The following is a 27,293-nucleotide window of genomic DNA, read 5'->3' on the forward strand; positions in this document are numbered from 1 at the left end:
CGGCGGAATTCGCGCCGCAGCGGAGGGGTTAAAAAATGAAGGGGAATGTTTGTCAATTTTTCACGCTGCATAATGCAGCAAGCCAACTTGTTGCACTGCGCTTTGTGAAAGGGAAAGGGCAGTAATGCGATGTATTTAACATTATACGGCGCATTCCTGTCCTTTCCTAGTGCTGATGCACTTTTGGCTGCCACGAGCCAGCCCAGGTACCTTTGCATCATGTTGAAAGAGTGCCTGCGTTATCGGCAGGAATTTTCTTTGTACGGGAATTAACACCTTCCTGCACAAAACAATCCTGAGAGACAGTGTCCTCTTTCTATGTGTGCTGCAGAATGCAACACATGTAGAAAGAGGAAAAAACTAGGAGTTCTCCTCATTACACCTCACCTGGGGAGAGAAGCATTTTGACTCATTACCAGGTCTACCACCACTAGTAAATCTGAGAATACGCCAAAATACATGGGTGGACGCATGGGAACACCCACGCTCCACCCATGGAGCACCGTCTTGGGGCAGAGTAGCACAAGGTAACAAACTGCACTGCCTTGCGTTACTCTAGATTTATCGGCCATGCAGGGTGGCCTTGCATGGCTTGATAAATCTCACTTAGGTTTTGTGTCTTCCTTTTGCCCCCTTGCACCATGCAAGGGTGATGCCAAACCTTGATAAATATGCCCCAAAGTTTGTTGGGGAGTAGGCAACCGTCACAGACCAGGTCCCATTGGGACCCCTTCCCCGTTGTGAATGTTAAAAAGGTTTATTGGAGAGCAGGCTTTGGTGCTGGGACCACTGCCATTTCCCAAGTAAGCGTTTTTTAAACACTGCACCATTTCCTTTAATAGAAACCAGGCTGCATTAAAACAAAGGTTACTTTTATTAAAAGTTGATTACACACATGGTGGTCTGATAACCTTAGAAGGCCAACGTCCCTGTGATGGCCACCGACCAGAGTGAGTCGCAATGTGTGATATACCACATCAATATTCATGAGGTAGACCTACTTAGAGCCCTCTCCAAATAAGAATTTTACAAACCAGCCTTTTCATATATATTTTAGTTTGTAAAATGATGGGCTGGTTGCAAAAATACTGGTCCAAAATTGTGACCTGTTTTGTGGACATCTGGCTCCAAGCTCTTTATCCAGACTGCTATAGCATAGAATATTTGCGATAGTTATTCCTAGAGACAGACCACTTTAATTGCTCTAAGAACTGCTCACAGTCTCTTGCAGACTTTACTCTCTAAAAACTAGCAAGACAGTGTACCCCTCAAACCATCCTCTCTTACACGGATTATTTGTATGTTGTTGACTTTGAACGCTTCCATGTCAAACAAAGAGAACAGTGCATGCTAGACCGGCTTGTAAATTAGATTTATTTAGTCACAAGACACAACAAAAACATTTATATAGTAAACCAAACCTGATCATTCACTTGTTTCACTTAGTGGAGGAAAGCACACGCTCAAAATTAATTATTAAGAACTGCATTGTTTGATTTTGTTAACTTAATTATAAGGCTAGGTTGATTAGAGATCAGTGATTTGTGTAATTTAATTAGATTTAAAAGAATAATTTCGATATTCAACATTTACCAGCTTAATCTGCAGTATTATGAGGGAGAATATTAAAAAAGAAAAACTAAAATGGAACTTGAAATTGCAGAAAGGTATCTAAATTAATTGAAACTGAAGCATAATAATGAAGTGAATAATGAAGTAAATGAAGCTTGCAACTTTGTCTCGCTCATTAAACCCGGAGGCAAAGATGTGCTTGTCAGGATTATCTAATTGAATTTATTTAGTTCATGTATTTAGCCCTCTCATAAACATATAGTTTATACCATTTTTGGATACAGAAAACGATAAAGAGGGCTGTACACGCATGGGAAACTAATTTATTTGTTCAAAACATGGCTGATATAGAAACATTTTCCAAAATGCTGGGACCCTCTGAATTGAAGGACAGGTTTCAAATACTGGGCGCAAATTGTACACCAGTGTCCTCCTATCTACCTAGTTGGTTGCAAAAAGTCCATTTGCGGGGATCCACAGAATGGCCTTTCCAATTAAAGGGTTTAAAACAATTCACTATTTTCGACACCCGGGGGCATATTTGCAAAGAAATGCCACAGCGTGGATCTGCACGCAATTTAGCAGAGTCGCGCTGCGCCATTTAAAAAACACAGGGTTGTGTTGCATTCACATGAAAACAGCACGCCCCTGTGTTTTCCCTTGTACCAGCGCTAAAAAGGTGGCCTAGTGCCAACTCAGGCACCCTTGCAGCATGGTGGAAGGGTGCCTGCGTTGCAGGGATGATTGTTAATGTGCAGGAAGAGACACCTTCCTGCACATAAACAATCATTACATTCGATTTGCTCCTTCTATCTGTGGTGCAGAATGCAGCACACATTGAAATAGCAAAAAACAAGGAGGAAGAACATTATTTCTCATCGTTGCACCACTCTACCGCCTGCTCTTCAGTGGCATTCGTTTTTGGCGATGCCTCAGATTTACAGACTCTTGTAAATCTGGGGCGGCATCAAAAGGCAATGCGTGTTGCAGTGGAACGCCCACAGCAACACCAATTGCACGCCCCTTTCATGCAGATACCTGCGTGAAAGGGGACGATATTTACAAAGCGGTGTTAAGCAACTCAAAGTGGTTTAACACCTCTTTGTAAATATGGAGCAGGGCATTGCCCCACTGTAGCGTCGGAAACAGTGACGCTCCTAAGGCTCTATGCCCTTGTGAATATGCGCCCTGTGATTGGCTATGAACACTGGGATGGCAGCCTGCAAGGGACAGTAAACCATCATCAGTAAACCATTATCCAAGCATTCACGCTCCCTTAAGCAAACAGGTGCTGCTTTAAAAAATGTCTCCCATTTGGGAAGACTTAAGCAGTCCCTTGTACCATTGCCTACTACCTGAGCCTGCACGACACAATCCCAAAGGTGAAGCTCTTCAATGAGAACAATGTCCCCTTTATGAATGAGTTACCCCCACATTTGAGGAGTGGATAACTATTCATTGGTTTGTGATCACAACTGCGATCACAAATGCTAGGTACAGCTCGAGAAACTTAATTTTGAGGGGGGCCCCTCTTTCACTCCCTTCCCTAATTAGGATTCTGAAAGAGTTGATGAACCCCTTTTATGGTTCGTAAAGGCTTTTCTGAATCGCAAATGAGATTTAGGGTCTCATTTACCAAAGAAGAGCCGCAGCGTGGCACCGCAAGCCCTTTAGCTGCGCCACTCTGCGCCACTTTCAAAGCACAGGGATGCGTCATATCTACAAGGATATGATGGATACCTTTGCTCTTCCTTGCGCTGGCACACAATTTGCTGTCATGTGCCGACGCAGGCACCCTTGCGCAGCATGTGCAAGGATTCCTGCTACACGGGGATGATTGTTTATGTGCAGGAAGGTGTCCCTTCCTGCACATAAACAACCTGAAATAGCGTTTTTCAACTTCTGTGTGTGCTGCCTTAGCACACATAGAACTTGCGAAAGCGTCAGTTTTTTTATGATTGTTTATGTGCAGGAAGGGGCACCTTCCTGTACATAAACACTTATCAGAGGAGATTTCCTCATTCTATATGTGCTGCAGAATGCAGCACGCATAGAAAGAGGAAAAAAACGAGTAGAAATGAATACAAATGAATACATTTCTCCTCGTTGTGCCTCCCTATGCCTCCCCTGGGGAGGCGTAGCATTCCGACGCATTTCCAGGTTTGCGATTTCTCGTAAATCTGGAAATGTTTCAGGTTCGCTGGGTGTTGTTTGGGAACACGCACAGCAACATCCATCGGAATGCCCCTTTCACGCCAAGTGCTGGGTGTGTAAAGGGGCCGTATATACAAGGACAGGAAAAGCCAGGCAGGGTGTCTTTTCCTGTCCTTCTAAATATGGGGCAGCAAAATGCGCTGCCAGCTGCATCACGAAAAGTGACGCACTGGCGGGGTAAGGGGCTTATTAATAAGCCCCACTGTACATGGCCAAAAGCACTTTGGTGGTCGCAAACCCTCTGAATTAGTGGTTTGAACGGTTTGAACCCCCAAAAGTGTTTTTTACATCTGGTCTTTAATGGTTTTTCAGTTTGTCCTGGGCATTGCTTTCATTGTGCAAGCATTATCCTAAATCTTGAATATTGGGCTACCTGTATCAAGAGTATGTTCCCTTTTACATATTCTTACTCTGACCTTTTTATTCTTATTGGAAAAATGAAACCCAACATATGCACGGCAGTAACACCCAGTACATGGATAAAACTGTTTGATTTCCACAAGTCTTCAGACAGGGAAGTTTAGAGAAGACACTTACTGATTGTTCATAATGTGTCATTGGCCTGTGCTCCGAGGAAGCCATATTGCTGGACTGACACCTTGTGGCCAGACAAGGTGTGACATTGACAGTGTTTCTACACGAAGGATACGCTGATGCAGCAGCAAACATCTATGGCCAGCTAGTGTGCACCAGTGGGTGGTTGGAGCACTGTAGCCTGCAGAAAGATGCCACTGAGCATCACCACCAAGTGACCTGAAGCAATATGGCATTTCCTTAGGATTAGCAGGGAACAGCAGACACACACACACACAGTACAGCATTGGCAGAGGTTATGAAGGGTACAGTTGTAAATTGGTGCCTCAGTGACATTCAAGGGTTAGTCAGCGTATGGCATTGGCTCTATGCCTCGAAAGGACAAAATGACAACTAGCCGGCAATGACCTGGAGAACGTATGCCATTGGTTGAGATTGCACTAAAGGTTTGGAGTGGGTTGTCACATTGCAGGTGGAACCCATTTTAATGGCTTGAAATAAGAGTGGTGTCACAGAATGGCTGCCTGTGAAGGGTGATATTTGATGTAGGGTCTGTGAAAATGGCAGCTGGTCAAGGATCCTACCCAGATTTACAGAAAACCCAATCCCATTGACCCACAGAATGATGAATCCATGTTAAGGCGTCAACATTAAGGAGAACCAGGTGCGGATCCATCTAGTCCTTACTGATGGCCTGGGAATGCAAGTCGATGAAGGTATCTGTGCCAGAATCACATCGGTATGTGCCAGTTTCAGTCACTATCTTAGTGCCCTGGAGGAACTTCAGCTCCACCGGCACTGAGATCCTGACCTCCTTGCACATGAAATTGACAGTCACCCTTGTATATGGTAGGATTTTCACCGGGATGCTCATCTCCACCTTTTTCCTTGTGGTGAGTGTCTCAGTCTCACCTCTCGTCACCGTAAATGTGTTGGTCAGCTCTGACTCTACACTTGCCACACCTTCCAAGGTAAAGGAGGCCCCCACCTTTATTGATGTCTCTTTGCTGAACTCGAAGCTGTGGGAAACATATTTCTCGTACTCTACGCTAGAAGTGGCGGTGACGGCCTGCTCAGAGCCTGTGTTGTTGTTGTACACAATCTGATCTATCCGCAGAACCCTTTCACTCTCTGTCTTCTTCTTGTCCCACAGAATTGTGGCGGTGATGACGGATGTCCCAGGGTGCAGAGGATACAGATGGGAGACTTGGTCATTGAAATGGATGTCTCTGTAATCGGACACATATTCGCCAGCCCTGGCCACTATGCACCTCCCCCTCTATTTCGATGCTCGTATAGAAGCCATGCTCCGCTCTGGACCACGTGGGAAGATATGGTATCATTCATGTCTCCATAGAATAAATTGGTCTCCTGAGTCACCACCATCTTCCTCCCCTTTTTATGGTTATGCTCGTACAGTGTAATCTGAGGGCTGCTCAGGTCTTCATTGACCAGTGCAAGAGAGGACACACGGTCGTTCAGTGCAATCGTTGGATATTCTCCCTCCTCTAGCGCGAGGAACTCTCCCTTATGGTTTGCCTGTTCGTACAGGAGCCAGGGCTGCCCGTCCACCTTCACAGAGGAGATGACCCTATCAAAGTGTTCCGCTTTCAAATCTAGAACATCTGCAGTAAAAGTCCTATAGAGTCCATCAAAGTTGATATGTTCATAGACAGTGATTTGGCTCATGGTCACCGGTGGTTGGGTTTCTAATGCGCTTCCCTTGGTTTAAGCTGTAAGACAAAACAGTGGAGAAATATTCAGCAGTGAAAAGTATATCACTGGATTTGAGCCAAAGATAGGGTTTAGTGCCAAGAAAAAAACATTCTGCTGCTTTTGTTTTTGAAATTATCCAGAATAAGATATTTCTCAATACTTTAAATATTCACACATACAGCAGTTGGCTTCTGCATGTGTCAAAGCTTTAGTAAAAGTGGAAGTCACAAGAATGACTGAGAGTGTAGTATGAGGGAGTCAAGCTAAACATGATGGGCCCAACTCCTTGTGCTGCACTACAGTGACTATAGGAAATCTGCCACTTACTGCCACAGAAACACAGGGTCATATCACAAGGAAAGTGGCAAAGCGTGTCTTATGGCAAGAAGGCTAATGACACGCTCCGTCACTTCAGACACGCAGGGCTGCACCATACTTACAAGAACATGGTGCATCCCTGCATTTCCCCCTGCGCTGGCGCTAAATTTAGCAGACTCGTGCCAACTCAGCTACCCATTGAACTGTAGTGCAAGGGTGTCTGCGTTGTGGGGAGTGATTGTTTATGTGCAGGAATGAATGCCTTCCTGCACTTAAACACACTGAAATTTCTACGTGTGCTGCTTAATGCAGCACACATAGAAGTTGAAAAATGTCATTTTTTAATAATCGTTTATGTGCAGGAATGGACACCTTCCGGCACACAAACAATCAAAGGCGTTTCGCTGTTTCTATGTGTGCTGCACCACAGCCCTGTATTGTCACTGCAGCCAGCTTGGATCCAGGACAACGGAGTTAGGAAATACCAAGTACTTCCTTCACAGAACCTTTCTAGAAGCTGCTCCGACCTTCCAGAAGAAGGGCACCAGGGTATAAAAATAGCACCTTCAGTCACACTCTTCAGTTCAAGACTGGACCTGTGGAAGGACTCACAGAAGACTGTCTGCTGCTGTGACCTGCTGTGCACTCTGCCAGACTGCTGCGGCACCTGGAAGGGCTGCTTTGCTGTCTGGAGCCTGCCTTTAACCTCAGAGGCCAGCCCTGCTGTTGAGTCTGCCTGAGATGCATAGTTGGTCGGATTGAATTTGCAGCTTCTCATGCTACGTTCTTCTCCGCAATAGCAAATCCATTTCAGTGGTCGCCAAAGGGGTATCCCACCTCATGGAGCTGTCTTCAGCTACAGTACTCTGCTTCGTCTTGCTGGAGTTTTTCAACTTCCATTTCGGAGACTGAGTCCGCACATAGAAATCTTCACCACAGCTTCGACCTAAGGCCATCCTATGATGACACTGCCTCCTTGGACAACCCTTGCAGCCTCGCCCGCAGAATTTTACCTTTTTTTTTTTTTTTTTTTTTTTTTTTTTTTTTGAAACCGTTTATTGCAGTTTATAGAAGTTACAGGTATGGGCCTACAACCACACGGCCGGCCGCTAGAGCATCAAAAGCATAGTACATACATACAGCAAAAGACTTTCTCAGCGGTGCACAGTAGGAAGACAGGAGTGATCAATGGTGCAGGCCTCACAGCTCCATGCCCACAGTACGGTTCCATTTTCTTAACGCAAAACAACGTAAACAAACCACAACCGCAAGGCAACCCTCAATCCAAAGTGACAACACGTGCTCCATAAGTGGGGGATCCAAACCAGCAGCAAAATTCTGAAGAGGGGGACGGGAGTAGATCGGGGACTGGGGGACCGCGCGCCCGCGGCCAAGGGAGGGGCGCCATCTAGGGAGACGGAGCCGGCGAGGCCGCCGGTAGCAGCGGCGGCTCACAAATACCCCCGCGGTAGGCGTTCCAGGGGCCCCAGAGTTTCATCCACGCCCCAGGCTTACCCCTCGCCACATACACCACCTTTTCACGAAACATACACCAATCCATATGCTCTTTCCAGGCCGACACCGCAGGGGGCCTCTGGGATCCCCACAATTGGGCAATATCACGCTTGGCTATCATGTATCCCAGAGTCACCCACCGCGCCTGCGGGACCGAGTAGTCATTTGGTTCCCAGACGTTCAGCAAGCATCTCCTCGCTTCAGGCAGCAGCGCGACACGCGTAACCATTCGTAGAACCTCATGCACACCACGCCAGAATCGCTCCACCTTCGGGCACTCCCACAGTATATGCATGAAAGTCGCCAACGCACCACAGCCACGCTTACACATTCCATCACCAGCAAAACCCATACGTAAAAGCCTTGGCCCCGTCACGTAGACCCGGTGAAGGATCTTGAGCTGGACGAAACGAAGGCGAGCCGGGATGGCCACCTCTTTCGGAGAGGCCACCGCGGAGATCCAATCCTCGTCGTCCAGCTCCAGCCCGTCGGCAACCCAAGCCTCGCGGAGACTAGTCAGCAGACACGATCTATCGTTAATCAATTTTTTGTATATGAGGGAGATCGTGCTGTCCGGGACATGGCCATCTAGCACTCTGTCCTCCAGGGGGGAAGACTCCGGAATGGATGCAACATCCGGGAAGACGGAGCCCAGCGCATGGCGGACCTGTAGGTACCGAAAGTACTCACTGCCCTGCAGCTGAAACTCCGCCTGCAGCGTCTCAAAAGTTTTGAATCCCCCCCTCGTCCAGAGATCTCCCACCGTGCTGATTCCGATCGTGTCCCACTTCTCGAAGCCCTTCGACGTCCACAGGGAGCCCAACCTCTCAGATGCATACAGCGGAGACGCTCGGGTCAAACGGTCCTTCCACCCCATAGCTGCATTAGCCGCGTGCCAGACACGCACCATGACACGCGTCGGTCCCGTCAAACGGGAGTCGGGCGCGCCAGAGTAGAGCGCTCGATTATAATCGCCACCGGGCAGAAGCGTCCTGTCCATCTCAAATGCCGGGTTCAAGGCGGGCCCGTAAAGGCCATGATTAATTGCAGCTAGTTGGGAGGCCCAGTAATACCGTTTGATGTCCGGGAGGGCGACCCCTCCATCGTACCACGGGAGCGTCAATTTAGCCAGAGCAATACGCGGCCTCCCGTCCCAGAACAGACGCCGCTGGAGGCCCTCCACCTCGCGAAAATAGCGTGCCGGGACCAGGTCCATGGTATTCTGGAGGGCGTAGAGGAAGCGCGGCAGGGACATCATTTTAAATAAGGCCGCTCGGCCGAGCGGCGAGAGCGGCAGACGCCGCCAGCGCACCACGTCCTCCCTCAGACGCTGGAGGGGGGGCAACAAGTTCTGCTCATAGCGGGCCTCCGGGTCAAGAGTGATATATATACCCAGGTACCGGAAACCCTGGGAGGCAATCTGGATCGGACAATCCCGTGGCAAGACCGGGACCTCCCCGGAAAGCACATAGACACAGGATTTCGCCCAGTTGATGACCAGGCCTGAGTTGCGACCGAAGGAGCGCAAAACATCAACCAGGACGATCAGTGACTTGCGCGGGGAGGCGAGATACAAAAGGATATCGTCAGCATAGAGGGACACGCGGTCCTCATGCTCGGGGGTCCAGCGGAGACCACGGATAGAAGGGTGCCACCGCAACCACTCCGCCAGGGGCTCCATGGCCAGGGCGAACAGGAGAGGCGACAGGGGACAACCCTGTCGCGTGCCCCGCCCCAGCGCGAATGGGGCAGATACTCGCCCATTCACCACCACCTGCGCCAACGGACCCGAATATAGCAATTTGACCCAGCTGACGAAACCCGGGCCGAACCCAAACTTCGCCAGCATCGCCCAGATATATGGCCATTCGAGCGTATCAAACGCCATGGTGGCGTCCAAGGACGCCAGGATGGCCGGCTCCCGCACAAATGGGACACGCGCGAGCACCCCGTGTAAGCGCCGCAGATTAAGCGCCGTGTTGCGGTGTGGTATAAAGCCCGATTGGTCTTGGTGGACCAAATCGCCCACCACGCCAACCAACCGGTTGGCCAACACCTTGGCGAGGATTTTGGGCTCCGCGTTCAGAAGCGAAATCGGCCTATAGGATGTGACCCGCTCACGGGGCTTCCCCTCCTTATGGATCACCACAATTGTAGCCAGACGCTGGTCCGGCGGGAGGGAGCCCTGCGAGTGGGCCGCAAGGAACATCGCGCGCAGGTGGGGCGCCAACACATCCGGGCGTAGCTTGTATAGCTCAATGGGAATACCATTGGGGCCCATGGCCTTGCCGGATGCAACCGAGCGAATAGCCGAGGCAATTTCGTCCGAGGTGGGCGGGGCATCCAGCGAATCCCTGTCCTCCACCGTAAGGGAGGGCAGTGCGATGTCCCGAAGCAAGGCATGGGAATCTTCCTCCGAGCAGGGAGAAACCGGGGAGTAGACTTCGCGGAAATAATCCGCGAAGCAGGAGACAATGGCTTCCGGCTCAGTGACGCACACTCCATCCACGCTCTCAATCAGAGGCACCACACGGCTCGCTCTTTCCCTCTTGTCCAACCACGCAATCAATTTGCCAGCCTTGTCACCCACATCATACAATCGCCCCTGCTGCTCTCTACTGAGGCCCCTGGCCGCCTCCGTGACGAGGGCCCGATAGGCCGCCTGCTTTAAGTGCAAAGCATGCAACTTGGCGTCTGTTACCCCGCTCCCCAGGTCACCCTCCAGTTCTGCAATCTCGGCCTCAACCCGGGTCACCTCCTCCCGCTCGCGCCGCCGGGCATTGGAAATAAAGGAGAGGGCCTCCCCTCTAAGAACCACCTTGAAAGCCTCCCACAGGGAGATGGCAGACGGGACCGACCCCACATTCTCATCGAAATAGCGCTGTAAGGATTTGATCAAGTCGGCACGAATGGTGGGGTCGCGCAAATACCATGCATTGATCGGGGCCACCCTGCCATCCCCCCTCGGGAAGACATCGAAATGCAACAACAATGGGGAGTGGTCTGAGATACCCCGTGCCAAATGGCGCACCTCCCCCACCCTCCCTGCCTGGGCCGCCGGGACAAGGATGTAATCAAGCCGCGAGAGGCTACCATGGGCCCCCGAGTGGAAGGTGTACTGTTGCAATACGGGATGCTTTAAGCGCCAGCAATCCACCAGGCCCAGCGTGTCTAAAAGGCCGGGCAGCCACGCCTGTGCCCGGGGGAGGTCCCTAGGGGGATGGCGATCCATAGACCCAGAGGCAACCGCGTTAAAGTCCCCTCCAACCACCAACAGGCCACCCGGAAGGTCCAGAAGGAGGCGCCCCAGGTCCGCAAATGTAGTGGCTTGTAACCCAGGCGGGACGTACACTGATATAAAGATAAACACTCTACCCTCCATTCGCCCCACCAGAACAGTGTAGCGTCCCCTCTCATCATGGCGCACCTCGTCAATCTCCAACGGGAGCGAGTTCTTGACCATAATACCCACCCCCCGCGAGCCCGAAGTGAAGCCGGAGTGGGCCGCCAAACGATATCCCCGCCGATTCATTGCATGAAAGGTGTTACCTATAAGGTGTGTCTCCTGCAGGAAAACAACATCTGGAGAAATACGTTTTAAATACTGCAGGACCACACCACGCTTAATCCTATCCCCCAGGCCGTTAACATTCCATGACAACACAATCAAATCCCTACCCCCCATCATACGTAAAAACAATCGGTCGCCCCCCACCGAGCATCTTAAAAACAACAAAACAGTTGCGGGTTTGCCTTGCGGTGCTAACAAACAACACACCCCCCCCACCCCCCGGTCCCAACAGAACTCCCCCCTCCCTGCACCCCTGCATGAGCCCAGATAGCCCCCCCAAAGTGCAGTGTGCCTGTCGCCCCATAGCTAAGTACTAACTAGTCCCCCCGAGGAGGAGGGAAGCCCCCAGCAGACCCCACCCGACCTCCATGGGAGGGGAACATACGAAAGCAATATATGGTAAAGGAACAATATCCAGAGCAAGGCCTATACAGTCACCCCTCAACTCTGATCCGGCGGGCCCTCCCCGCCAGCCGCGCCCCCCCCACCCCGATCTCCAGGCAAAGTATCTAACCAGTCCCCAGCCACCTCGGGCCGGTCGAAGAAGTGCGTACGGCCATCCACCTCCACCCTCAGCTTAGCCGGAAAGAGCATTGAGTACTTGAGGTTTAGGTCCCTTAGGCGACGTTTAATACCAAGAAAGCTCTGTCGCTGCTTCTGGACCGCCGGAGTAAAGTCTGGGTAGAAGTGTACATCCATGTTATCCAGCCTGACCGGTCCCTGTTGCCTGGAGGTCTGGAGGATGGCGTCTCTGTCCCGGAAATTAAAAATCCGGGCAATAATAGGCCGCGGCGGTGCACCGGTCTTAGGGCGGCCCCCAGGGACCCGGTGGGCACGCTCCACCGCAAAAAGCTTACTCAGCCCCCGGGGCTGGAGATGGGTCAGGATCAGTTCTTCCACGAAGAGATCTGCCGCCTCCGCCTCTCGGCCCTCCGGCACACCAATAATGCGAACATTGTTCCTCCGGGCCCGACCCTCGGAATCCTCCAGTCGCCGGTCCATCAGGGCGCTCGCCTGGCCAAGCCGGCGCACCTCCTTCTGGAGGGCCACCACGTCCGTAGGGAGGCTCGTTGTGGTGTGGGCCAGGGAGTCAACTCGGTCGTTCGTTTTTGACAAGTCTGCCCTCACAAGGCCCACATCCACCAGGACCGAGTCAATTCTTTGCGCCAAGGTATCGAAACGCTGGTCCACTGAGGCCTTCATCTCTGCGATGGCGCCCATGACGTCCCGGAGGGTCAGATCCACCGGTTGGGCAGGCGCCTCCGTCGGGCCCACCAGGGATGACCGCGATGTCTCCGGAGAACCCTTCTGGAGCGTGTAGCGATCCATACTATTGGCCTGGTGCGCCATGCCACGGCGGGTTGTCTTCATCTTCGCCCGGTCGCCATCTTGTTTGGTGGACATGCTGGCCCTTCCACCGTCGTGCCAAGATCTCCGAACGGGCCGCCACACCAAATCACGGGTGTCAGGGGGGGGGGCGGGGGCGACCACCGGGCCGCGGGTCAACCCACCGCCGGCGGGTCAGCCGGGCACCTGGACGAGGCAACACCACCGCACCCCGCTCCGCAGCCCGACCCCGCCTGAGGCAAGGAGGGCGCAAAAGCGAAAGTGAAAGTGCGGGGTACGCGAGTCGCCCAGCCCCGCTCGCCGCTGTTATTCACTTCGTCCCCGGATCGCCCCACTACTCCAATCCGGGGGGCCGGCGAGGAGAAGGCCGCAACCTTCAATCGATGCTCCCACCGGTGTTCGGGGTCCGATTCGAGCCCAAAAAATGGGTGGCGCCTCAGCTCGGGTTCACCGACACAGTCCCCTCAACAAGGACAGGATATCGCCAGGATTAATTCAGGAGGTCGCGGAGGTCCTCGGGAGCCTCGCACCTACGCGGCCATCTTGGTTGCGCGCTAGGCTCCTCCAGAATTTTACCTTTTCAGCCTTTTTTTACAATAATATTTTTAAGCCTGAAAGTAAGCGCTGACTGGGCTCAATCTACTTTTTTATCTGAACCTATCTCCATCGCAGTTCACCTTTACTTTAGACTTTGATCCGGTCTTGCAAGACCAGAAGTTGTGCTTGCCACTTTGATCTTTTAGGTGCTAGATTTCACCTAAAACTTAAAAAATAATTAACTCTGGCTTTACTGATTGAATGTTTGTAATTTTGGTATCAAATAACTTGATAATAGGTACTCTATTGTAATACTGTTTGTGTGCTGCATAACTAATTTACACATTGTCTATAAGTTAAGCCTAAACACACAAGATGATGGACGGAATGTTGCACATTGGCAAAACATTCACCCCAGTCACAGATCTGGGTTTAATCCATCGTTATTTTGCTCACCACGCCACCCCAGTTCAGACATGGCCATATGCAAATCAGTCTTGACCCTGTGCCTCATGGGAACAGCCCAACCCTAAACTGCCAAGCCATGTCTTCCCTGGACAGGAATCAAGCATCCTAGGACTGTTGTGTGTTTTGCTGTTCACCCTATGTGGGAAGGGTATGCCCAGACGTGAGTCCCGTGCTCCTTATGCCACTGGAATCAAGCTATCCTGGCTGAAGAGGGGTGAAACCCCGAAACCGGTCCTAGGATGCTTGTTTCCAGTCCAGGGAGGACCTGGCTTGGCAGTTCGGGCTGGACTGTTCCCATGAGGCAGAGGGTCAAGACTGATTTGCATATGGCTGGGTTTAAACTGGAACGGCATGGTGAGCAAAAAAACGATGGATTTAGGCCCAGATCTCTGTACTGGGGTGAATGTATGACATTGTTCTGCATTCTGTCCATCAACTGTTGTTTTTGTATAAGTTAAGCCTGACTGCTTTTTGTGCCAAGCTACCTAGGGTTAAGCACAGGTAAATTTCGTGACTTTTTGTGGTTCACCCTGCAAAGGATTGTGGCTGTTGCTGGACCAGGGCTCACACCCCAGTCAACCAACAACCCAATTTTTCACTCTTATTAGTTGGTATTTTTCAGAAGCTGCACCTTCCAATGGTTTGTTTTTATGCTGCTTCTAGGTGGATTCGCTATAGACTGTTAACAACAGGGAATCAGTGCCTTTTATTGGATTTCATCTTTGCTGCTCCTGGGTGAATGTTTTCTAACAGGTGGTTCAGGAAATCTGGGCCTTCTAGTGGCATCCATCTTTGCTGCTCTTGGGAGAACCCCATAAACATTAGAAGTGTGGTGGTTTTGGGAAATTACATATCCTTATTAACTACACCCACACTGCTCCAAGGAGAACCGATAGATTATTATCAATTAGTGGTAACATGTGTCTGCACCCTTCAGTTTGTTGCACCTATACTACTTCTCAGTGGACCCCCCATAAATCCTTATATTTAGTGTTTTGGGAAGCTATGCCGTTAACTAGTTTGTACCTATGTTATTTCTTGATTGAACTCATTAACTGGGGATTTTGCCAAGTTCTGTCATCCATTTAGTTGCTCTATCAGAACCTCTAGTTGAACTATTAGCTGATGAGAGAAGGGAGGTCACTGTCCTCTGAGCACCCTAAAAGCAATGCAAAGAGCCTTAAATTTGATCGTCTGGGGGACAAGTTGCCAATTACGGTCTCTAAGGCCTTTGGACGTTTGTTTCAGTATTTGTAATAAGGTACGTGCACTGGCATTCTGCATGACTTGTAAGTTGCTAATTACAGGCTTGGGTGCTCCCAGGAAGACATAATTGCCATACTCCAGGCTAGATAGGATAGGTGTCTAGATTACTAGTCTTCTTGATGTCATGGAAAGCAATGGGAGTATTTTCCAAAGCATTCGGAGAATTCCAAAATAACAGGCCCTAGTCTCCACCGTTAGGGTTTATCCAACCAAACTCCCAATTATTTTATAGGTGTTTTGGTAGTGGGGAGCAAACCTAAACAGTTCAGCCAGCCCAAGGTCCACTGGGGAGAGTGATAGTTCCTCAGAACCATTAACTCAGTTTTGTTGCCATTCAGCTTCAGGCTGGATTTATCCATCCAACTGACCACAGCCTCCATGCAAGGTCCCAAAATTGGAGAAGGCAGTTCCTGATCTGGTGTAAGTGAGAAAACCAATTGGGTATCGTCGGCATATGATACTATGGAGATCCCAAATGGTTTCATAATATCCACAAGAGGCTGCATGTATAAATTAAAGAGTGTTGGGCTTAAAGAGGAGCCCTGCAGGACACCACAGTGAAGCTGAAAAGTATCGGCGAAGAAGGACTTCTCGAATACTTGACAGATCTATCAGAAAGAGAGGCTTTAGCCAATCCAGTGCAGTTCCTGATACAGTGTCAAAGGCAGCACTGAGGTCAAGAAGGACAATTACTGCTATGCCACCTAGATCAAGACTCATTTTAGCATCCTCCACCTCCGCTAAGAGGGTGGTCACAGTGCCATGTTTGGGCCGGAAACCGGTTTGAGTGGGGTGAAGTCTATTGTTTGTTTCAATGACTTCCAAGATATGACTTTTAACGTGGAAGCAGGGATATTTGCCAAGCAGGTTAGGTCTGCCTTTGGTTTCTTTATATTTGATTGAATGCTTAGACCATTCACACCATCCTCTTCCCCTCACCCATAAACCATCACCATCCCACGAACCACAAAACATGAAAAAACACCCTTCCAGCTTCCCCTCTACCTCTCTTTTATCCAAGTACCCCATTTCCATTTAGAGGCAAACCTACTAAATCTAGGATCTATAGAGCATAATCTATCCTCACTGTGTCCTATTCTTGTAGTGTTCAGACTCATGTCAGTAATGCCCCGTGTCTGGGAGAGAGAGTTATCTCTTGCCTCTGTAGTTGACTCAGTAAATGTGTGTCCTATCTCTCTGGGTGTTTGATTGGTTAATGACCCAGGAAGCCTTCACTCGCCCAGGCTGCATGTATTCTCCTTTCAACACTGCAAATCTGGTCATGTGCAGTAGTTTCCCTGCAGACAATCCACAAGGCTTTTCCTGGAGAGACTGTGCATGGAAATGGTGTGCAGTCATGACTGCACCAATTGCAATCCAAGTTGGAGATACTGTTTGCATCTGAATATGGCCCCCGCCTTCTGTGGAATTAGGGACTTGTTATCGTAGCTGTATCTTTAAAATGCCAAAGGCTTTTAACACTATCTTTTTAAACTAATTTTATAGATGTACAAATGTTTTTAACTAGTGATGATTATATTGCTGTATCATAATGGCGATTTACTTGCATCTTGGCACGGATTGGAGATTGTCACAAAAGTGGGTTGCACTTGGAAGGGCTGTAGTTAAGCAAATAATATGACTGGCCATGGGCAGTGATTCTTCAGCTGCTTGTTGAGAGTGAGTCTCATGGAAAATAAACAAATATTGTGTGGGGCATTGTGTGGAGTGCCCCCCCAAACCTGTACTACCCCTGCTCTTTGCACAGTAACATTGGCTGGACTGCATGCTGCGTAGAGTGCGATGTGGCCAAGGAAGTGCTGAGCAGTAATGCCCTGTGGGTTCAAGTGTCATAAGAAGTGGGGAGGGCAGAGAGGTAGTTTTTTACATAGCCCTATGGTTTTCTGGGCCCAACACTCAGCAAAACCGCTCTGTTTATTGACCTATTTATTAATGTTGAGTAGACCAACTCTGCTTATGTCACTAGATAGTGCCAGATGCTGGATCTGCTCTTGTGGGCTTATGAACCAGCCCCTTGCGCTGCCGATGCATCACTTTTTTTGAAGGTCCGGTGGCACTGAGTGCAGACCCATATCTACGAGGGCATGCAAAAGTCACATTGCATGGCTTTTGGTGGCCTCGGAGATATGGTGTCAGGCAATGCATTGCAAGCCTTACACAGTGTGTGAGGGGGGTGTTCCATGGGTGTTGCGGTTGGTTTTCCGACGCAGCACCCATGGTTTTGACAGATTCCCAGATTTAAAAGGATGTGTAACCCTGGAATGCGTCAAAACCATGAACGAAAAAAAATATCCACAACCTTCAAGGATTGGCACCTTCCTGCACAAAAACAATCCTGCCAACAATGCAAACACCTTGCACCATGATCCAAGGGTGCCTGCGTTGGTGCAAGACAGCCAAATCGTCACCAGCACATTAGGAAAGGACAGGAATGCACAGAATATCATAAATACGGAGCATTCCTGCCCTTTCCTTTTGACACATGCCAGCGCAGCAAAGTGACTTCCTGCACTGCCGTGCATAAAAGACTCGTAAATGAGGCAGTTGGTTTCTATTTACCTGGAGAAAAAGTTCCAGGTTCTCTGTTTGACATGGGCACACCTGAACAACTGACATGTGTAGGGCCTTCCTCAGCACGCCGGCACCATTAGTCACACACTGTAAATCCCAGGAACCACCGCAAGTGGAATGCTGGTAGAGGAGTGGCCTTTAAGCAGTGAGCATGCTGGCAGTGAGTGTGCTATGATGCTCAGAGAGGGCACTAATTTTACAACACACACACATCTGACTGCCTTGTTTACTTTATTATTCACTTCACCCCTCATCAACTCTCTAACTAGATGCTTCATGGGCTGGGGACTCTCTTTCAATCAGCCAGGCTCTGTGAATGGTTGTGTGCCAGCATGCTGTCATGATACACACTAACAATCAGCCAGTGCCCTCACACAGATCCTGGGACAGCACCTTGCCTTTTGTTGATTTCAAGCAAGGTGCCTGCCCCACTGTGGCCATGCAGAGTGGTATTTGCCCCTAGAGACAGACACTGGAGTGGCAGGCAGCCGCTTTGTTTTTTCAGAGTGACGTCTCGTCCACAACATTACCATGGAGAAGGCTGTGCCGGGGGACAGTCGGCACACTTGCAACAGCAGTGCAGCCTCCAAGAGACTCTCTGCCTGCCTAGTACCTGCACCATTCCATTCCAGCGTGAGTACCAGTAGCACTGAGGTCACAATCAGAGCCCAGCAGGCCTGTCCAAACAGCAGGGGGATCAAGTGTGTGACCAGGGGCGTAGCTTGCTCTGTAAGATTGGGAGGAGTGAGCTTCAGATTTTCCAAGAATCACGCTGACGTATAAGGTGAAAATACATTATACAAGGGAAAGGTGCATAAGACGAATGCAAATTAGTAGGGAGAACTAAGTGACAGAAAACACATGGCTTCATTTACAATCTCATTGCGTTGCTTCACTTTTTTAGATGCACCGGCAGTCAAGTGTGTTGGCCCATATTAACAAGGTCACGTAAAGTCACCCTGCATGACTTTTCATGGCCTTCTAAATATCGGCGCGTTTTACAAATTACTCTGCGTGAAAGAGGAGTTCCATCAGTGTTGCTGTGGGTGTTCTCACACATCATCCATTGAACCTGACGGGAAACAACCTTTACAACGCAGTCATTACATCGCACTACCTTTACAACGCAGTCATTACAACGCACCATCATTTACATCACATGTCATTACAACTAGAATAGTAATGTTTACCCCTACACTATCCAACATTTACCCTACTGTTGCACTCACTGGAGTTAGAATAGTAATTTTTACCCTTACACTCTCCAACACTTACCTTAAATGCAATGTAATGGTATGCGTTGTAATGGTATGCATTGTAATGGTATGATGCGATGTAATGGAATACGTTGTAAATTAGTTTCTAACAATGCGTTGTAATGGCATGCGATGTAAAATAATGCATTGTAATGGATGTTGTGATGTAAAAACTGTGTTGTAAATGTTTGCGTTGTAACGCCATACATTCGAACCTAACATATTCCCAAATTTGCAAAGTTTGGTAAATCTGGGAATGCGTCAGAATCCAACGCCTCCCCAGGGGAAGCGTAGGGGTAGCACAATGAGGAGAAATGCTTTTATTTCCCCCTCTTTTGCTCTTTCTGTGTGCACTGTATATAGAAAGAGCGAAATGCCATTAATGATTGTTTTTGTATAGGGAGGTGTCCCTTCCTGCACAGACAAAATCCTCCCTGCACCACAGGCACTCTAGCACCATGGCATAAGGACGTTGACACACAGCTTCTGTTTGTGCACCAGCGCATGGGAGAACGATTGGAATGCAGTGTAACTTGTAGGTACGGCACACTCCTGCATTTTTATTTTGATGCATGGCAGTGCAGCAAGAAGGCTTGCTGTGCCGCCATGCATCAAAATATGGTAAATAAAACACCAACATTTTTAAAGGCGTTCAAAACAGAGAAAGGAAGAGTGTGTGCACTTTTTGTCTATGTGTGTACAAGTTCCAGGTGAAAAGTACTTTTTACCCAACTATTTACCCAAAAATAAATGTATGGACGGGGTGTAATACCCCAACCACCCCCCTTGAAGCTATACCCCTGTGTGCGATCACTGACTTTCAGTCCAGGAATGTTGAGGTTCCCGCTCTGGGCGACTGCAACTACCTTCTCCTCCGGCGATAGAGACATACTTCTTTCTTGCGCTTTACAGCTTCAAGGCTCCCACCTTCCATCCTTCTGGCAGAAACCCCAGCATGCAAAAATATGCAAGCAGCCACCAAAGTAAGCATGACATGCCATACAGATAGGAAGGGCGCCATTCTATTTACTGCTCTTGTTTGTCAATGTGTTGACAAAAAAAATGGTCAAGCGAACAGCTTTAATAATTCATTTACTTTGATAGTATTGTGAGCTTCGTTTTGTGATGCATAAACGTCATGTGGAGATAGACATACTTCTATATCGCAATGATGTTTTGTTTGAAGCATATTTAAACAGTAAACATTCTGGAGACATAGGAGCATTTACAAGCCCCTTGCACAGCTGGGATGTCCTTTTTTCTCATATTGAAAGTGGTGCACGGGAGGCGCAAGGGGCTTGTTAATAAGCCCGATTATATTTTTCTCATCAGTCTTTTTTCCTGATGATATCTCTTTACAGGAAGATAGGACAAGACGTGTTACATCAAACAACACTTTGAGTGGGCAATATACGCTAAGGTCTCTCCTGCGACAGCACATGCGCTGCATACACTTTCGTTTGCAAGATATTGTATACAGCAAGGGTCTTGCAGTCCTCCCTTTGGTTACCATTTTTTGGTTTCATTGTCACTCTTATTTGATGTTTTCTAATTGACCAAGGGGTGTCTGTTTCAGTTCCTCTTCTTTTGGCTGGAGCATTGACTAAGTACTGTTTGCCTCAGCCTGATTGCTCCCTTTCAGCTCATGGCACCGTGATTGAGGTAGTATTTTTGTTTTTTTCACTGTTCACTCTGACCTCCGGTGCATATTTTTTCTTTACCTTCCCACCCACTTTCTTATGTTGCTTCTTTCCCTCCCACTGGTACCCCTGCGTGGTCTGCGTTGCTTCTTTTCGTGTTGTGCCTGTGATGCTTCTTCACCAATCTCGTTGTCCGTGTTGCTGACTGCGTCATATTGCTTTTTTTTGTCTCCTTGCCCTTTCATTCCCACCCTCCTTGTCCAAGTTGTCGACCCCCACCTGCCATAAGAAAATGATAAAGAGCCATGAGTCTGACAGTGCTGACCGTGTCATAGAGCTTTTTTAAATAACTTTTTGATATGCTGCACAGCAGATGCACTGCTCTATATATAACATGGCTAAAAGAAAATGGAAAAGCCAATAGCCATTGCAAGAACTCTATGCTTTACCAATGCTTGTGTTACAGAATTAGGGAGGAGACGATTTGGCATGTCCCTTTACGCCAACATATTTCACCTCACCTACAGCAGGTACACTGGCTCCCAGTGGTGGAAAGTATTGCATGTAGGCCCTGAACCTTGGCCTTTTTAGCCCTCGAAGGCAAGGGCCCTCTCTTCCCAGGAAATAGACTTGGCTTGTACAGTAACAGAGAATGCGGAGTTCCAATAACCTCGCCTTAAGCGAATTCCCAGATTTTCTAAAGTCCAGCATTGAGGTAGCTCATTAGAGTGTTGACATTGAAGCTCTGGGACACCTTACCACTCAAGCTTCGCATGGCTCATTTAGTTGACATCTTTAAAACAGAGCTAAAAACTTGGCTGCTTGGTCGAAATTAGTTCTTGATGACCTGGTATGTTTTCAGTCTCTGCCGAAGCACCTGTGCACTTAGCAAATGCACATGATTGATTGACTGAAGATTATATAGGACCAATCAACAAAATAATCCAGATCATTTTCAGTTTGGAAGGCCACACTGTGCTGTAATTGGTTGTCTTTCAGCTCCCACCAGAAGTTTAAAAAATCTTGATCGTTTTTGGAAACAATTTTGGCCATGTCGATTTGCCACTCAATAGCCAGTGTAAGTAGCGGGGAGGGATGGGGAAGTCGTCAGTCCAAGACGTAACTGTCAGGTGAGGCCATTACATAGCATGGGCCCATCTTTTAACATTCCCACTTTGTTTTTATAGTAAAAAAAAGTGCGATCAAAGCTCTACTCAGTCTATATTGCATATCATGTTCTTCTGAAAATGTTTTTCTTGCATTAGAAAGAGTGTCCTGTTGCCAATTATGAAACAAGCATTTGCAATGCAATCGGTCTCGCCTTTGGGGCCTTATATGTATTTAGCTATGCAGCACATTAGCCTGGGTGCTGAAACAACTACTGTTCTTTAACATGGAGGGAAAATAAGCACCAACCTGCGTGACACGCCAGGTATGGGAACACATGGAGAGAAATATTGCCTTTCAGCAGGAAATGGTATAGTCCAAAGCTCTGTTTTTAATATAAAAGCAGGGACTTCGCTGGTCATATCACCGAAAATACAGGATTTGAAAAAAATATTATTGTGTACGGGTGCTCATGGAAAACAATTTCTATGGACTGGAATCTAGAGAATGCTAAAGTGATTCTGGTATTTTACTGACCTCTGCTGGTCGTTTTCTATCAAGACAGTTAAATAGAGGCAGTTGAACAGAGAAAAAAGTCCCTAAGCGGAGCATACAAGTCCTAGGGCTGATCTCCAGAGCCCACAAAGTACATACACATATAAGTATATACTTAATTATATACAAGAGGTCTCGAATGCTCGACCTAAAAAGTGAATACCAGGTTCTGTTGACAAGCTCTGCTATATGTTCAGTCCTGCTCTACGATCTACATCAATGCAGCCACGTTAACTCATATTAAACATTAGATTAAATGGAGAAAGCACTTGGGTTGGGTTCCTATTGACTAAGCTCTTTTTATGCACTCTTAGCCTGATAATGCAAAGAAATGTCCTTGATGGAGTGATTTGAGGTTTCGTATGTTTCAGCACTATTCGTACTCTACTATGGGAAAACCCTTGTGAAATCTGTCTATGCCTGGCATCGGTGTGGCAATAGTATGCCTTAGCTAGAGTTCAGTCAAATGGGGCAACCGTATGGGTTGGGTTACCATTGAAAATATATATGCATTTGCTGGGATTTATATGTATGAGGTAACGAAAGTCACACTGATTGTTTAATTAATGGATATAGCATCTGAGTTGGGCTGATACTGATTACATTTGATGTTATGCACTTTATTTAGTATGACAGTGCAAGACAATGCTTATCTGATATAGAGATTTGTGTTTCCTTGAATTCTAGCACAAAATTGCAATTTAATGTGGGCCAACTTTTATAAAAGTATAATGCTGTTTTAATGAATTTTATCTGTTTTTAGATGTGATTGCAGTTGTAATTATTATGACTTTTATGGAGTAGATGTGGCCGAATAAAGTTTATTTGACTGACTTACTAGTAAAAATGTCCCAAAGTGGCACACATATTACATTAAATGTCACACATCAGTGCACTAAAATCCTGGAAATGTCACTCCTAAACAAACAGAAACCTGACAGCTATGCCCAGCTCTCTTGCCCTTCCCCTTGTTTGCAAGCGTTGAAGGATGGAAAGATGCCTCAGACAGCTCCGAGGCCAAGCACCAGAAGCAAGTTTCCCTCTTGCACAAATAGGTAACATCGGAAACGTCTTTTTGTGGGGTCTGTTTTGTAGAAAAGTTTGGAGTTTTTGGAAACAGTGCTGACAGCCTGGAAAAATACAGGCTATTAAGTGTGAAAAATGCAAGCTTTTTCCATTTCTATCCCAAAACTAGAACAATGACAGACCCCAGCTATGGTGTGCCAGGGTCCACATTTAGCCATTTCATCCTGTGCAGTTGTTTTTTCCCCAGAAACTACAATGTAAAAAGCCAACCCTACACAAAGAGAGCAATGCCATTGTTTTGCGAACGCTGCAGGAGCAGTTCCATTTTGTTATAAACTGGAATTGACGCCCACAGTCGGACCTGCCTTCTGAGTCAACACCCCTATCTAAATTGTTACTCTTGGGGCCATACCTTTCATAGAACTACTTGCCCAATGATGCAAAGTGTGACTGAAAAACAGTCATAAGTGGCTTGTGTCACCCTTGACATGGAGTCTCTTATGAGCTTTGCTTTCACATCAAGTTAAAACAAGTAAATTGGCTTTTAAGTGCTTTAAAACCTATAGAGGCCGGATTCAAGTGCGTGCCTTGTGGAGCCAGATTGTTAAGTTGCTCACATCATGGGGCTGATTACGAGCTGAGTTGAGTAGAATCACTGTGTTGGATACCTCCATGCTCAGCTAGGAGCTTGTTTTTGCCCTCAGATATCCCGGATGCTTGGAATACTGGACCTGTTCTACTGGTCAAAATCAGGCTGGCAAAATCGCATGAGGCTTACACTGCGAGCACACCCCATCCCCCACCTGGCCCCCTTCTAAGGCAGAAGAGGGGCAAGTAATATTCTGCCCTGCCAAGCCCCGCCCCTTCCCACTGCCTCTGTGGACCTCACCACATCCTTCGGGCTCTGATTATATTGACCTGAAAGGACTCATCTGATCTTGGTGAGTGCCTAGGCCCACCCTACCGGTGTTCCACAGCTGACACTGGCCCAGTCTTATCTGCCATATATTAAATCTACGCCGCACCTTTCGCAGCTCAAGCTTTCGCTCTCTAATTGCTGCCCCTGTGGGAGATTCCTGTCAAAAGCTGAGGCTTAGCTTTTCAAGATCACTTTTCTAGGTTGAGCATTTGAGAAATACACAGGATAAAGTTAATCATCTTGTTGGCCCTACTCAGTTTCAATAAATGTATTGTGAGTTTTCCATCTTCCCTCTTCTTAGAGTCATTGTTGGAAAACAGATTGTGCCGCTTTATAGGGTTGTGGATTTATGGCTGTGGGTTGTTTTCTGAAATGTAGGACTCTAGAGAGCAGGGTTATGAAGAAGGTACTCCTGCACCAGTCTTCAAAGATCCCAGCCATGCAAAACAAACACTCCAACATCAGCTACAGTATACTAGCAGCGTAAAAAATAAAATACAAAAAACAGTGCCTTAAAGCACACCTATCTCCAAGGGAAATCTCTTATGTTCTGCATTCAGCTTCCAGATCAGAAGGTCCAAGATGACCTACCAGGGTGGAACCCGGTGCACTAATTGACCGGCTTTATAAAACCTGTTCAATCTAAGGATGGATGTTGTACCTTTGGTTGTAATTCAAAATGTTAGGTTTTTCATGTATTAGTGGACTGTTTTATGTTTTCAAATAGTCGTTTAATTGTTACATTAGTTGTCCAATTTAGATATATTGTGCAATTGATTTAGCTAAACATATATGTTTTCTCAGCGACAGTTGATTATTTAAGTTTTTTAATTCTGCACATTTATTTTCAGATCACGTTTTCATGGCAATGTCTGATGACACAAATAACGATAAGCTCAGGGGAAAATATTTGGTCCAGGCAATGCAGGTAATGCTTTTGAAAGAATGATGGAAATTAAGAGGATACAGACTATTGCTGTTTGGACAGAGTTGGGACCTCATTTATGAGGCTGGTGGTGGCCCGACAGACCCTGTGTGTTGACGAACTCTCTGTATCTGCCCACACCCCCGCAGAGCAACATCTGGGCCAACTCGAGATCCCCACTGCGTTGGCAGGGAGCACTCAGGGCCTCCTTTCTGAGGAAGTCACTCAGTGCAGCACAGCAAGTCAGCTTGCTGTGCTGCACTGGGTGGCAGGGAAAGGGCAGGTATGTGCCATCATTAAGGCAATATGGTGCATTTGTGTCCTTTCCCTTGCACTCATGCCCATTTGGCAGCCTAGTACCAACACAGGCATCCTTGCACCATGTTGCATGGGGGCCTGCATTACAAGAAGGATTGTTTGTAAGCAGGAAAGGGCACCTTTCTGTACAAAACTAATCCATGGAGGCATTCTCTTATTTCTATGTGTGCTGCAGAATGTAGCACACATAGACAGAGGAAGGACTGAGGAGAAATAGAGATATTTTTCTTTGTTACGCCTCCCCTGGAAAGGTGTACATTTTTTACTCATCCCCAGGATTACAAGTTCTTGTAAATCTGGGGATGCGTCAAAATCCATGGGTTTTGCGTGGGAACACCCACGCAATGCCCATGTAATGCCTACCCAGGGCAGAGTAACGTGATGCAGCGATTTGCTCTGTGTTGCATTACTCTAGAATTATGAAGCTACTTAAAGCTATGCAAAGTGGCTTCGCATGGCTTTAGAAACTGACTTAGCGGTTTGAGTCTGGTGTGTTCCACGTTGCATGGGTCAAACGTGATGCAACCCTCTAATAAATGAGGCCTGCGGTGTGGTGGATGCATTGTCAGCCACTCTGAATGCCCAACGCGGTTCTATACTGTTGATCCCTCCTACTATTTGGGCTACTTTGCAGAATCAAAAGCTCAAATAGAGTGGCTACTTATACAGAATAAAAAAACAACGCCCCACTTGCACATGGTGTTTTCTACTTATGCAGGGGGATTATTTCTGCCTCGCACCACCATGCCCCTCTTCCCGTACTACAGCAGGGAAAATATGCGGGGCCCTATTGCAGAAGGGCCACCACCATAGAGGGGTGTAAGCCCCACTGGGTCATGCACATCGAAAGTTGCAGAGGAACCGCTAGGATTGATGTACACGGGGACGCTCACTTGATGCTGTCTTACCTGTGCACCTGTATGGCCATTGGCTGTTTTTCTCAGCGATTCCCCTCCCCTATTTTTGGAGCAGCAGAAGACTTCTATTAGAAGTGGGGATTTCCTGTTTAGTCTTGCAGGAGGAAGTTGTGGCGTCTCAGGGGTGAGCACCAGGGTATGTTTTGTAACTCGCAACTTGTGTGGCAGGACTGCTTTGTTAAAGTCTAGGCATGAAGGCTGGGGACACCTTGGGGGGTCACTGGAGGGTTGGCTTCACCAGTGGATGAAGGAGCCAGCTTGGAGGGGCAGAAGTCTGTTGAGGGCAGAGGGGAAATGGGGAGGATTTGGGGGTACCAGGAATATGGGGAAGAAGAAAGGGAAGGAGACCGGAATACATTTAGATGCCACCTGTGGGGTTGATAAACACAGGGAAAGATGTAAGGAGGCGGAGGATGGGTGATTATAGCTTGGCAGTTTTTAGGAGGGATTGTTTTTTAGGTATGGGCAGTGTTTTAATTAGAGTGTAATGTATTATCAGAGTTTGTTAGCCCTTTCATGCCTCATTAAGCAACCCTTTTCACACTAGACCACCTTTTACACTCTCTTGCCTGAATCCCTGCTGTCTTTAGTGAGAACCCAGCTGTGAACAGGATGTATTTCTAATTCAACTGTGTCATGATTTAAGAAAGAAAGTGTTTTTTTTGCTTCTTGAGCTGTGCTAAACCAGGTACAGTGTCTTACTCCCAAAGCCTAGCTGTCTGCACTCACCTGTAGGGTTCTTGTAGCTGTCGTTCACTATCCTTCGGTATCCCTGCCACAGTCACTGTTCCAGTGTCCCACTCTTATAGCAGAGTCCTACTGATGATGTCTGCAGATTCGACTCTAGCCCTGGGGCGCGTGAGAAGCAAACAGGACGCACATAAATCCCTCACAGAATCGCATGTTGTTTCTTCACTGGTCAGGTGGGGACGCTGAAAGGTGGGATTATGTTTCTTTTTTATTAGCGTCTCCATCTCTTG

General features: G+C 47.8%; 1 pseudogene across 1 annotated transcript; it reads right to left on the bottom strand.

The window, feature by feature from the left end:
* Positions 1-1,356: 1,356 nt before the first annotated feature.
* Positions 1,357-27,086, bottom strand: LOC146812817 (epidermal differentiation-specific protein pseudogene; annotated as a pseudogene). Its single transcript, XR_014966897.1, has 2 exons — positions 27,043-27,086; positions 1,357-6,053 (listed from the first exon to the last, which is right to left on the bottom strand). The product of XR_014966897.1 is annotated as an epidermal differentiation-specific protein pseudogene (transcript).
* Between the last annotated feature and the right edge of the window lie 207 nt (positions 27,087-27,293).

This window comes from Triturus cristatus, chromosome 7, assembly GCF_964204655.1.
Source record: "Triturus cristatus chromosome 7, aTriCri1.1, whole genome shotgun sequence".
NCBI lineage: Eukaryota > Metazoa > Chordata > Amphibia > Caudata > Salamandridae > Triturus > Triturus cristatus.